Here is an 11,823-nt window from a genome sequence, read left to right on the forward strand (position 1 = left end):
TTATTACTTTCCTAATCCAACCACAATATTCCATACACCCGTGATTCACAAAAAAGATTGTAAAATGGGTTTTGCTAAAAATCGACTAAAAACTAATTTTCTATATACCAGCTGCTAACACTCCATAGCCAAACAACCTCGAAGTGTCGGTTGCTGTTCATTCTGCAAACCGGCGCACACCCCTGCTCAACTATGTGCCGGCACATTTTACATTCATTTTCTTGTGTTTAACCGAAAAAAAAGAGTGGCGACGAGGTTTGAACTCCCGTCCTCTTCATTGTGAGGGAACCACAGTAACCACTAGGCAGTCTTCACTTTGTACAGACTTTTTTTTCCTTTTTCTTTCTTCATGTTCACGGAAGCCCCGGTTTTGGGAAGCTTAAGCTTCCCAAATCGGGTTTTCCCGATTCGCTGGTCAGTTTTCGGATGGTTTTATTCGGTTTTTCTTTTTCCTGTTTCCTTTTTTGTATTTTTTTCATAAATGCGTTTTTTTTAATTCATGAACTTTTTTCAAAAAATTATGAACTTCATCAAATACGCAAACTTCTTCAAAATCAATGATTTTTTTCTAAAACTGGGTTGAGCAGGTGGTGCCATTGATCTACAACAGAAATATGCAAAACAATAAGACATGTATTCATGAAGAGTAATTCAAATTAAATATTTTAAGAAGAATATTACTCCCACTAAAATCAACAACCCTCTGTTGATACTTAGTGATTCAAGATCCAAGACCAACATATCAACTGTTCATGAATCTCAAATTTGAAAACACAAATGATTCATGAGCTGGCCCATGTGCGGGCATCTGGAACCCCTGTTTTCTTGTTTTCTTCTCTCATTTTTTTTGTTTCTTTAGTTTTTGTTCCTTTCTTACTTTGACAACTATTCATGAATCTCAGACTTGAAAAAAAAATGATCCGTATTTCAAAAAAAGTTCTTAATTTCAAAAAAGGTTCATGATTTGAATTTTTTTAATGAATTTAAAAAGTTCACTAATTTGAAAGATGTTCGGGATTCATAAAATGTTCATGAATTCAAAAAACAATCATGTATTTTTGAAAAACAATGATCACAAAATTCAAAAAGTGCATGTAATTTTCAATTTCCATTCCCAAATTTCTAAAAGAGTTCATCCATGCGAAAAAGTGTTTGCTGATTGCAAAAAATTCATGAATTCAAAAAATGTTTGTCAAAACAAAAAATTCATGAATATAAAAAATATCAAATTTCAAAAAATGTTGACGAGTTTCAAAAAAAATGTTCATAATTTCCAAAAAGATCACAGATTTGTAAAATGTATTTCTGAATTCAAAAAATATTCATGAATATGACAAATGTTCGTGAATTGGAATATTTTCAGGATTTTAAAACAATTTTCGAGTATTCGTAAAATGTTCGCGAAAAAGAAAAATAGAAAATAAAGAAAAAGGAAAATAGAAAAACAAAAGAAAGAAGAAAAAAAGGAAACTGAAATTAGAAAGAAAAGAAAAAATGTACTTGAAAAAAAGGGAAATGAATAAATGAAAACTTTTAAAAGAAAATAAAACTGAATAAAAACAAAAACAGAAAAAGATAAAAGAAAGAATAAACCAAAAAACAAAGGGAAAAACAGTTCACGGAAGGTTCTTCATGAGGAAGGCGGATTTACCGCATGCGTCTAAGAACATGGCGGTGGACATCAATTGGCGTTCTTCCGATGAATATGCGGTGTGATATTGGCAGAGGCGAAAGCTGCACTCATATGACACGGATTGCCCCCCCCCCACCGCGTCGCCCCGCTCGGGCGACACGAGGGGCGAAACCCTAACCCCGCCGTGTCCCTCCCCTGCTCGTCCTCCCCTCGCCGCCGCCCGAGGCAGCTGCCGCCGAGCAAGCTTGGCGCGCCGTCGATGAAGGTGGCGGCGGGGCCCTCGCCGCCTCGCCTCGCCCGTGGGGGCGGCGGCCCCGGTTGGTGTGGCGTCGCCGGCTCCGGCTTCCGGCGGCGCGGGCGCAGGTCAGCTGTTCTCGGCCGTGTGGACGGCGAGATCCCCGAAGAATGCGGGCCAGCGCGCGGCGGCAGTGTCAGCTCTGGCTGCGTCAGATCTGGCCGCCCCCACTACCCTTCTTCTCCGGCGAGCTCCTCCCCCCCAGATCTGACCTGCCTCGGCATGGGGTCCCGGTTTGATTCGGGTGGGAGTGGGTGTCAAGGATGCAGGACCGGGGGAAACCCCAGCAGCCATGTCGACTGTGACGGCGGCGATGCCCGCGGGCGCCGCGCACCTTCCCGAAGGCGCCGTTCAGGTCTTGCCCCCCATCCCCTTCCCCTTTGTCTCCTGGGAGAAATCCTCAACTTTGTTGGGCAGCGGTGACACCCTTGGCGCTGTAACCTTCTTGAAGGCGCTGTTTTGGGAACAAAGATGAGTTGTGGGCTTTGCTGTGGTCTAGGTGGAGTGTGTCGGCGGCGACAGCGTGCGTCCAGCGGTGGCGGCGTCTCCCTGGGTGCTGGGTCAAGTTGTTTTGGTGCTTTGTGCTAGGCTGCAGTGTATTCCTCCGGTGCCCATGGATCTTCCAGGACGGGAGGGGATAGGGTTCCCCTCCTACGGTGGCTGCACTTCAGCTCGTCGAGCGAGCCGAAGCTTTCAATTTGGTCTTGGCCCTTGCTGTTGCCCATTCGTGCATTCTGTCCGCTCGCCCTCTTTCAAGTCAGAACTATGGCATATGGTGTTGCTCTGCTCTAGGTGAGCCGTCGTCGGCATGTCGGGAACGCCTCGTCCCGCCCAAGTGGTTTCTTCGATGCCATCCATCTAGGCTCTAGGGTAGCATGTCCATCGTTCAACGGTGCGGCGCCTTCGAGCCAAGCGAGGAGGCAGGGGCCTTTTTTGACGATGGATGTGTCTTCTTCAAGCCCAGATGTTTTGGCAACGGTGTGCCTTGCATCGTCGTCGGTGCTCTTTCCTGACCAGGATTTCGCTTTTGCCTTGGTTTTCGGCGTGCAAGAGGTTAATGGCATCTCCAAGCTATATGTTCTACGCCAATCTTTCTTACTAGCTTGTTGTATGTGTATTGTGAGCTGCTCCCTGGCGCCCTTGTATCTTTGCCATTTGTCTTATTTTGTTTTGTTGGTGATGGTGTAATTTGGAGTTGTAATCTTGGCCGGTTGATGGCTTTGTTAATTCAAAGTCGAGCTCTACTTGAGCCTTCGTTCTAAAAAAAAGCTGCACTCATACAAATGTCAACACCATTTACTGGACTGCACATGGGAGTAAGAGGTCAGACTGAAACTTTTACCGACGCGAGCGGCTGCGAATGAAGGCTGCTCTATACTAATGCCCCCAACATTTAGATATGGAGGCTAACCAGCTTGTTTTAGAACATGATACGTCCATTTTGCATCATGCTTTTATATCAATATTTATTGCATTATGGGCTGTTATTACACATTATGTCACAATACTTATGCCTATTCTCTCTTATTTTACAAGGTTTACATAAGGAGGGAGAATGCCGGCAGCTGGAATTCTGGGCTGGAAAAGGAGCAAATATTAGAGACCTATTCTGCACAACTCCAAAAGTCCTGAAACTCCACGAAAGTTATTTTTGTAAATAATAAAAAATATTGAGCGGAAGAAATACATCAGGGGGGCCTCCACCTGGCCACGAGGGTGGGGGCGCCCTACCCCCTGGGCGCGCCCCCTGCCTCGTGGGCACCCTGTTGGCCCTCTGGTGGCCATCTTCTGCTATATGAAGTCTTTCGTCCGAAGAAAAATCATAAGCAAGCTTTCGGGACGAGACTTCGCCGCCACGAGGCGGAACCTTGGCAGAACCAATCCAGGGCTCCGGCAGAGCTGTTCTGCTGGGGCACTTCCCTCCGGGAGGGGGAAATCATCGCCATCGTCATCACCAACGCTCCTCTCATCGGGAGAGGGCAATCTCCATCAACATCTTCACCAGCACCATCTCCTCTCAAACCCTAGTTCATCTCTTGTATCCAATTCTTGTCTCTAAGTCCGGGATTGGTACCTGTAGGTTGCTAGTAGTGTTGATTACTCCTTGTAGTTGATGCTAGTTGGTTTATTTGGTGGAAGATCATATGTTCAGATCCTATATGCATATTAATACCCCTCTGATTATGAACATGAATATGCTTTGTGAGTAGTTACGTTTGTTCCTGAGGACATGGGAGAAGTCTTGCTATTAGTAGTCATGTGAATTTGGTATTCGTTCGATATTTTGATGAGATGTATGTTGTCTATCCTCTAGTGGTGTTATGTGAACGTCGACTACATAACACTTCACCATTATTTGGGCCTAGAGGAAGGCATTGGGAAGTAATAAGTAGATGATGGGTTGCTAGAGTGACAGAAGCTTAAACCCTAGTTTATGCGTTGCTTCGTAAGGGGCTGATTTGGATCCATATGTTTCATGCTATGGTTAGGTTTACCTTAATACTTTTGTTGTAGTTGCGGATGCTTGCAATAGAGGTTAATCATAAGTGGGATGCTTGTCCAAGTAAGGACAGCACCCAAGCACCGGTCCACCCACATATCAAACTATCAAAGTACCGAACGCGAATCATATGAACGTGATGAAAACTAGCTTGACGATAATTCCCATGTGTCCTCGGGAGCGCTTTTCTCTATATAAGAGTTTGTCCAGGCTTGTCCTTTGCTACAAAAAGGATTGGGCCACCTTGCTGCACTTTATTTACTTTTGTTACTTGTTGCTCGTTACAAATTATCCTATCACAAAGCTATCTGTTACCTATTATTTTAGTGCTTGCAGAGAATACCTTACTGAAAACCGCTTATCATTTCCTTCTGCTCCTCGTTGGGTTCGACACTCTTACTTATCGAAAGGACTACGATAGATACCCTATACTTGTGGGTCATCAAGACTCTTTTCTGGCGCCGTTGTCGGGGAGTGAAGCGCCTTTGGTGGGTGGAATTTGGTAAGGAAAAATTTATATAGTGTGCTGAAATTTACTGTCACTTGTTACTATGGAAAGTAATCCTCTGAGGGGCTTGTTCGGGGTATCTTCACCCCGACCAGTAGAGCAAAGAGTTGCTCCTCAACCTACTGAACCTACTGAAGATGAAAATGTCCACTTTCAAATTCCTTCGGGTATGTTAGAAAAACTGCTAGCTAATCCTTTTGCAGGAGATGGAACAAAGCATCCTGATGAGCACCTAATATATGTGGATGAAGTTTGTGGATTATTTAAGCTTGCAGGTATACCCGGTGATTTTATTAAGAAGAACGTCTTCCCTTTAACTTTGAAGGGAGATGCATCGACATGGTATAGGCTATGTGATGATACGGGATCATGGAACTACAAACGATTGAAATTGGAATTTCATCAAAAAATTTATCCTATGCATCTTGTTCATCGTGATCGCAATTATATATATAATTTTTGGCCTCGCGAACGAGAAAGCATCGCTCAAGCTTGGGGGAGGCTTAAATCAATGTTATATTCATGCCCCAATCATGAGCTTCCAAGAGAAATAATTATTCAAAGTTTTTATGCTCGGCTTTCTGATAACAATCGCACCATGCTCGATACTTCTTGTGCTGGCTCTTTTATGATGAAGATTATTGAATTCAAATGGGATTTATTGGATAGAATTAAATGTTGGAAATATGCCCTAGAGGCAATAATAAATAGGTTATTATTATATTTCCTTGTTTATGATAATCGTTTATTATCCATGCTAGAATTGTATTGATAGGAAACTCAGATACATGTGTGGATACATAGACAACACCATGTCCCTAGTAAGCCTCTAGTTGACTAGCTCGTTGATCAATAGATGGTTACGGTTTCCTGACCATGGACATTGGATGTCGTTGATAACGGGATCACATCATTAGGAGAATGATGTGATGGACAAGACCCAATCCTAAGCCTAGCACCAGATCGTGTAGTTCGTTTGCTCAGAGCTTTTCTAATGTCAAGTATCATTTCCTTAGACCATGAGATTGTGCAACTCCCGGATACCGTAGGAATTCTTTGGGTGTATCAAACGTCACAACGTAACTGGGTGGCTATAAAGGTGCACTACAGGTATCTCCGAAAGTGTCTGTTGGGTTGGCACGAATCGAGACTGGGATTTGTCACTCCGTGTAAACGGAGAGGTATCTCTGGGCCCACTCGGTAGGACACCATCATAATGTGCACAATGTGACCAAGGAGTTGATCACGGGATGATGTGAGTTACGGAACGAGTAAAGAGACTTGCCGGTAACGAGATTGAACAAGGTATAGGGATACCGACGATCGAATCTCGGGCAAGTAACATACCGATAGACAAAGGGAATTGTATACGGGATTGATTGAATCCCCGACATCGTGGTTCATCCAATGAGATCATTGTGGAACATGTGGGAGCCAACATGGGTATCCAGATCCCGCTGTTGGTTATTGACCGGAGAACGTCTCAGTCATGTCTGCATGGTTCCCGAACCCGTAGGGTCTACACACTTAAGGTTCGATGACGCTAGGGTTATAGGGAAAGTATGTACGTGGTTACCGAATGTTGTTCGGAGTCCCGGATGAGATCCCGGACGTCACGAGGAGTTCCGGAATGGTCCGGAGGTAAAGATTTATATATGGGAAGTCCTGTTTTGGTCACCGGAAAAGTTTCGGGTGATATCGGTAATGTACCGGGACCACCGGGAGGGTCCCGGGGGTCCACCAAGTGGGGCCACCGGCCCTAGAGGGCTGCATGGGCCAAGTGTGGGAGGGGACCAGCCCCAGGTGGGCTGGTGCGCCCCCCACAAGAGGCCCAGGGCGCAGGAAAGGGGGGAAGGGGGAAACCCTAGGCTCAGATGGGCCTAAGGCCCATCTAGTGGGGCGCCCCCTCTCTCCCCCCCTTTTGGCCGCCCCCAAGCCCCATCTAAGGCTGGCCGCACCCCTTGGGGGGGGGGGGAAACCCTAGATGGGGGCGCAGCCCTTCCCCTCCCCTATATATATTGGGGTTTTGGGGCTGCCCAAGACATGAGAACGTCTCTCTTTCGGCGCAGCCCTACCCCTCTCCTTCCTCCTCCTCTCCCGCGGTGCTTGGCGAAGCCCTGCGGGATTGCCACACTCCTCCATCACCACCACGCCGTCGTGCTGCTGCTGGATGGAGTCTTCCCCAACCTCTCCCTCTCACCTTGCTGGATCAAGGCGTGGGAGACGTCACCGGGCTGCACGTGTGTTGAACGCGGAGGCGCCGTGGTTCGGCGCTTAGATCGGAATCAACCGCGATCTGAATCGCTACGAGTACGACTCCCTCATCCGCGTTCTTGCAACGCTTCCGCATCGCGATCTACAAGGGTATGTAGATGCACTCCCCTTCCCCTCGTTGCTAGATTACTCCATAGATTGATCTTGGTGATGCGTAGAAAATTTTGAATTTCTGCTACGTTCCCCAACAGTGGCATCATGAGCTAGGTCTATGCGTAGTTTCTATGCACGAGTAGAACACAAAGTAGTTGTGGGCGTAGATGTTGCCAATTCTTCTTGCCGCTACTTGTCTTATCTTGTTTCGGCGGCATTGTGGGATGAAGCGGCCCGGACCGACCTTACACGTACGCTTACGTGAGACAGGTTCCACCGACTGACATGCACTAGTTGCATAAGGTGGCTAGCGGGTGTCTGTCTCTCCCACTTTAGTCAGAACGGATTCGATGAAAAGGGTCCTTATGAAGGGTAAATAGAAATTGGCATATCACGTTGTGGTTTTACGTAGGTAAGAAACGTTCTTGCTAGAAACCTATACAAGCCACGTAAAAACTTGCAACAACAATTAGAGGACGTCTAACTTGTTTTTGCAGCATGTGCTATGTGATGTGATATGGCCAGAAGATGTGATGAATGATATATGTGATGTATGAGATTGATCATATTCTTGTAATAGGAATCACGACTTGCATGTCGATGAGTATGACAACCGGCAGGAGCCATAGGAGTTGTCTTTATTTTTTGTATGACCTGCGTGTCATTGAATAACGCCATGTAAATTACTTTACTTTATTGCTAAGCGCGTTAGTCATAGAAGTAGAAGTAATCGTTGGCGTGACAACTTCATGAAGACACAATGATGGAGATCATGGTGTCATGCCAGTGACAAAGATGATCATGGTGCCCCGAAGATGGAGATCAAAGGAGCAAAATGATATTGGCCATATCATGTCACTATTTGATTGCATGTGATGTTTATCATGTTTTGCATCTTATTTGCTTAGAACGACGGTAGTAAGTAAGATGATCCCTCACTAAAATTTCAAGAGACGTGTTCCCCCTAACTGTGCACCGTTGCGAAGGTTCGTTATTTCGAAGCACCACGTGATGATCGGGTGTGATAGATTCTAACGTTCGAATACAACGGGTGTTGACGAGCCTAGCATGTACAGACATGGCCTCAGAACACATGCGAAACACTTAGGTTGACTTGACGAGCCTAGCATGTACAGACATGGCCTCGGAACACAAGAGACCGAAAGGTCGAGCATGAGTCGTATAGAAGATACGATCAACATGGAGATGTTCACCGATGATGACTAGTCCGTCTCACGTGATGATCGGACACGGCCTAGTTTGACTCGGATCATGTATCACTTAGATGACTAGAGGGATGTCTATCTGAGTGGGAGTTCATTAATCAGATGAACTTAATTTATCATGAACATAGTCAAAAGGTCTTTGCAAATTATGTCATAGCTTGCGCTTTAGTTCTACTGTTTGAGATATGTTCCTAGAGAAAATTTAGTTGAAAGTTGATAGTAGCAATTATGCGGACTGGGTCCGTAAACTGAGGATTGTCCTCATTGCTGCACAGAAGGCTTATGTCCTTAATGCACCGCTCGGTGTGCTAAACCTCAGCGTCGTCTGTAGATGTTGCGGAACATCTAACATACACGTTTTGATAACTACGTGATAGTTCAGTGCGTAATGCTAACGGTTTAGAATTGTGGCACCAAAGACGTTTTGAAACGTCGCAGAACATATGAGATGTTCCGAAGACTGAAATTGGGATTTCATACTAGTGCCCACGTCAAGAGGTATGAGACCTCTGACAAGTTTCTTAAGCCTGCAGACTAAGGGAGAAAAGCTCAATCGTTGAGCATGTGCTCAGATTGTCTGAGTGCCACAATCGCTTGAATCGAGTGGGAGTTAATCTTCCAGATGAGATAGTGATGGTTCTCCACAGTCACTGTCACCAAGCTATTAGAGCTTCGTGATGAACTATGACATATCAGGGATAGAAATGATGATCCTTGAGCAACTCGCGATGTTTGACACCGCGAAAGTAGAAATCAAGAAGGAGCATCAATTGTTGATGGTTAGTAAAAACCACTAGTTTAAGAAGGGCAAGGGCAAAAGGGATACTTCATGAAACAGCAAGTCATTTGCTGCTCTAGTGAAGAATCCCAAGGTTGAACCCAAACCCGAGACTAAGTGCTTCTGTGATGAGAGGAACGGTCACTGAAGCAGTACTACCCTAGATACTTGGTAGATGAGAAGGCAGGCAAGGTCGACTAAAGTATATTGGATATACGTTATATGAATGTGTACTTTACTAGTACTCCTAGCAGCACCAGGGTATTAGATACCGGTTCGGTTGCTAAGTGTTAGTAACTCGAAATAAAAGCTGCGGAATAAACAGAGACTAGCTAAAGGTGAGATGACGATATGTGTTGGAAGTGTTTCCAAGGTTGATGTGATCAAGCATCGCATGCTCCCTCTACCATCGAGATTTGGTGTTTGCGTTGAGCATGATTGGATTATGTTTATCGCAATACGGTTATTCATTTAAGGAGAATAATGGTTACTCTGTTTATTTGAATAATACCTTCAATGGTCTTGCACCTAAAATGAATCTCGATCGTAGTGACACACATGTTCGTGCCAAAAGATATAAAATAGTAATGATAGTACCACATACTTGTGGCACTGCCATTTGAGTCATATTGGTATAGAACGCATGAAGAATCTCCATGTAGATGGATCTTTGGACTCACTCGTTTTTGAAAGATTGAGACATGCGAACCATGTCTATTGGTATATATGCATGAAGAAACTCCATGAAGATGGATCGTTTGGACTCACTTGATTTTGAATCACTTGAGACATGCAAATCATACCACATGGGCAAGATGACTATAAAAGCCTCGTATTCAGTAAGATGGAACAAGAGAGCAACTTATTGGAAGTAATACATTTTGATGTATGCAGTCCAATGAGTGCTGAGGCATGCAGTGGATATCGTTATGTTCTTACTTCACAGATGATTTGAGTAGATGCTGAGTGTATTTACTTGATGAAACACAAGTCTGAATTATTGAAAGGTTCAAGTAATTTCAGAGTGAAGTTGAAGATCGTCGTGACAAGAGGATAAAATGTCTGTGATATGATCATAGAGATGAGTATCTGAGTTACGAGTTTGGCACACAATTAAGACATTGTGGAAAGTGTTTCACAATTAATACCGCCTGGAACATCACAGTGTGATGGTGTGTCCGAACATCATAACTGCACCCTATTGGATATGGTGCACACCATGATGTCTCTTATCGAATTACCACTATCGTTTATGGGTTAGGCATTAGAGACAACCGCATTCACTTTAAAAGGGGCACCACGCAATTCCATTGAGACGACACCGTTTAGAGAAACCTAAGTTGTCGTTTCTTAAAAGTTTGGGGCTGCGATGCTTATGTGAAAAAGATTCAGGCTTATAAGCTCAAACCCAAAGCGGATAAATACATCTTCATAGAATACCCAAAACAGTTGGGTATACCTCCTATTTCAGATCTGGAAGCAAAAGTGATTGTTTCTAGAAACGGGTCCTTTCTCGAGGAAAAGTTTCTCTCGAAAGAATTGAGTGGGAGGATGGTGGAGACTTGATAAGGTTATTGAACCATAACTTCAACTAGTGTGTAGCAGGGCACAGGAAGTTGTTCCTGTGGAACCTACACCAATTGAAGTGGAAGCTTATGATAGTGATCATGAAACTTCGGATCAAGTCACTACCAAACCTCGTAGGACGACGAGGATGCGTGCTACTTCAGAGTGGTACGTGATCCTGTCTGAGATATCATGTTGTTGGACAATACTGAACCTACGAGCTGTGGAGAAGCGATGGTGGGCCCATATTCCGACGAATGGCTTGAGGCCATAAAAATCCAAGAGAGGATCCATGTACTTGATGGTCGTAAGGCTGTTGGGTGCAGATGGATTTTAAAAGGAAGACAGACAATAATGGTAAGTGTCACCATTAAGAAAGCTCGGCTTGTCGTTAAGATGTTTTCCGACAAGTTCAAGGAGTTGACTACGATGAGACTTTCTCACTCGTAGCGATGCTAAGAGTCTGTTGGAATTGTATTAGCAGTCTTGCAGATGGATGTCAAAACAAGTTTCCTTACCAGTTTTCGTAAGGAAAGGTTGTATGTGATACAATCAGAAGGGTTTTGTCGATCCTAAGGATGCTAAAAGGTATGCTAGCTCCAGCGATCCTTCCAAGGACTAGAGCAAGCATCTCGGAGTCAGAATATACGCTTTGATGGAGTGATCAAAGTTTTTGGGTTTATACAAAGTTTGTTAGAAACTTGTATTTACAATAAAGTGAGTGGGAGCGCTACAACATTTCTAATAAGTATATGTGAATGACATATTGTTGATCCGAAATGATGTAATATTTCTGGAAAGCATAAAGGGTTGTTTGAAAGGAGTTTTTCAAAGGAAGACCTGGATAAAGCTGCTTACATATTGGGCATCAAGATCTATAGAGATAGATCAAGACGTCCGATGATACTTTCAAAGAACGCACACCTTAACATGATTTTGAAAGAGTTCAA

The sequence above is a fragment of the Triticum aestivum genome, chromosome 5D, assembly GCF_018294505.1.
Source record: "Triticum aestivum cultivar Chinese Spring chromosome 5D, IWGSC CS RefSeq v2.1, whole genome shotgun sequence".
Classification (NCBI taxonomy): domain Eukaryota; kingdom Viridiplantae; phylum Streptophyta; class Magnoliopsida; order Poales; family Poaceae; genus Triticum; species Triticum aestivum.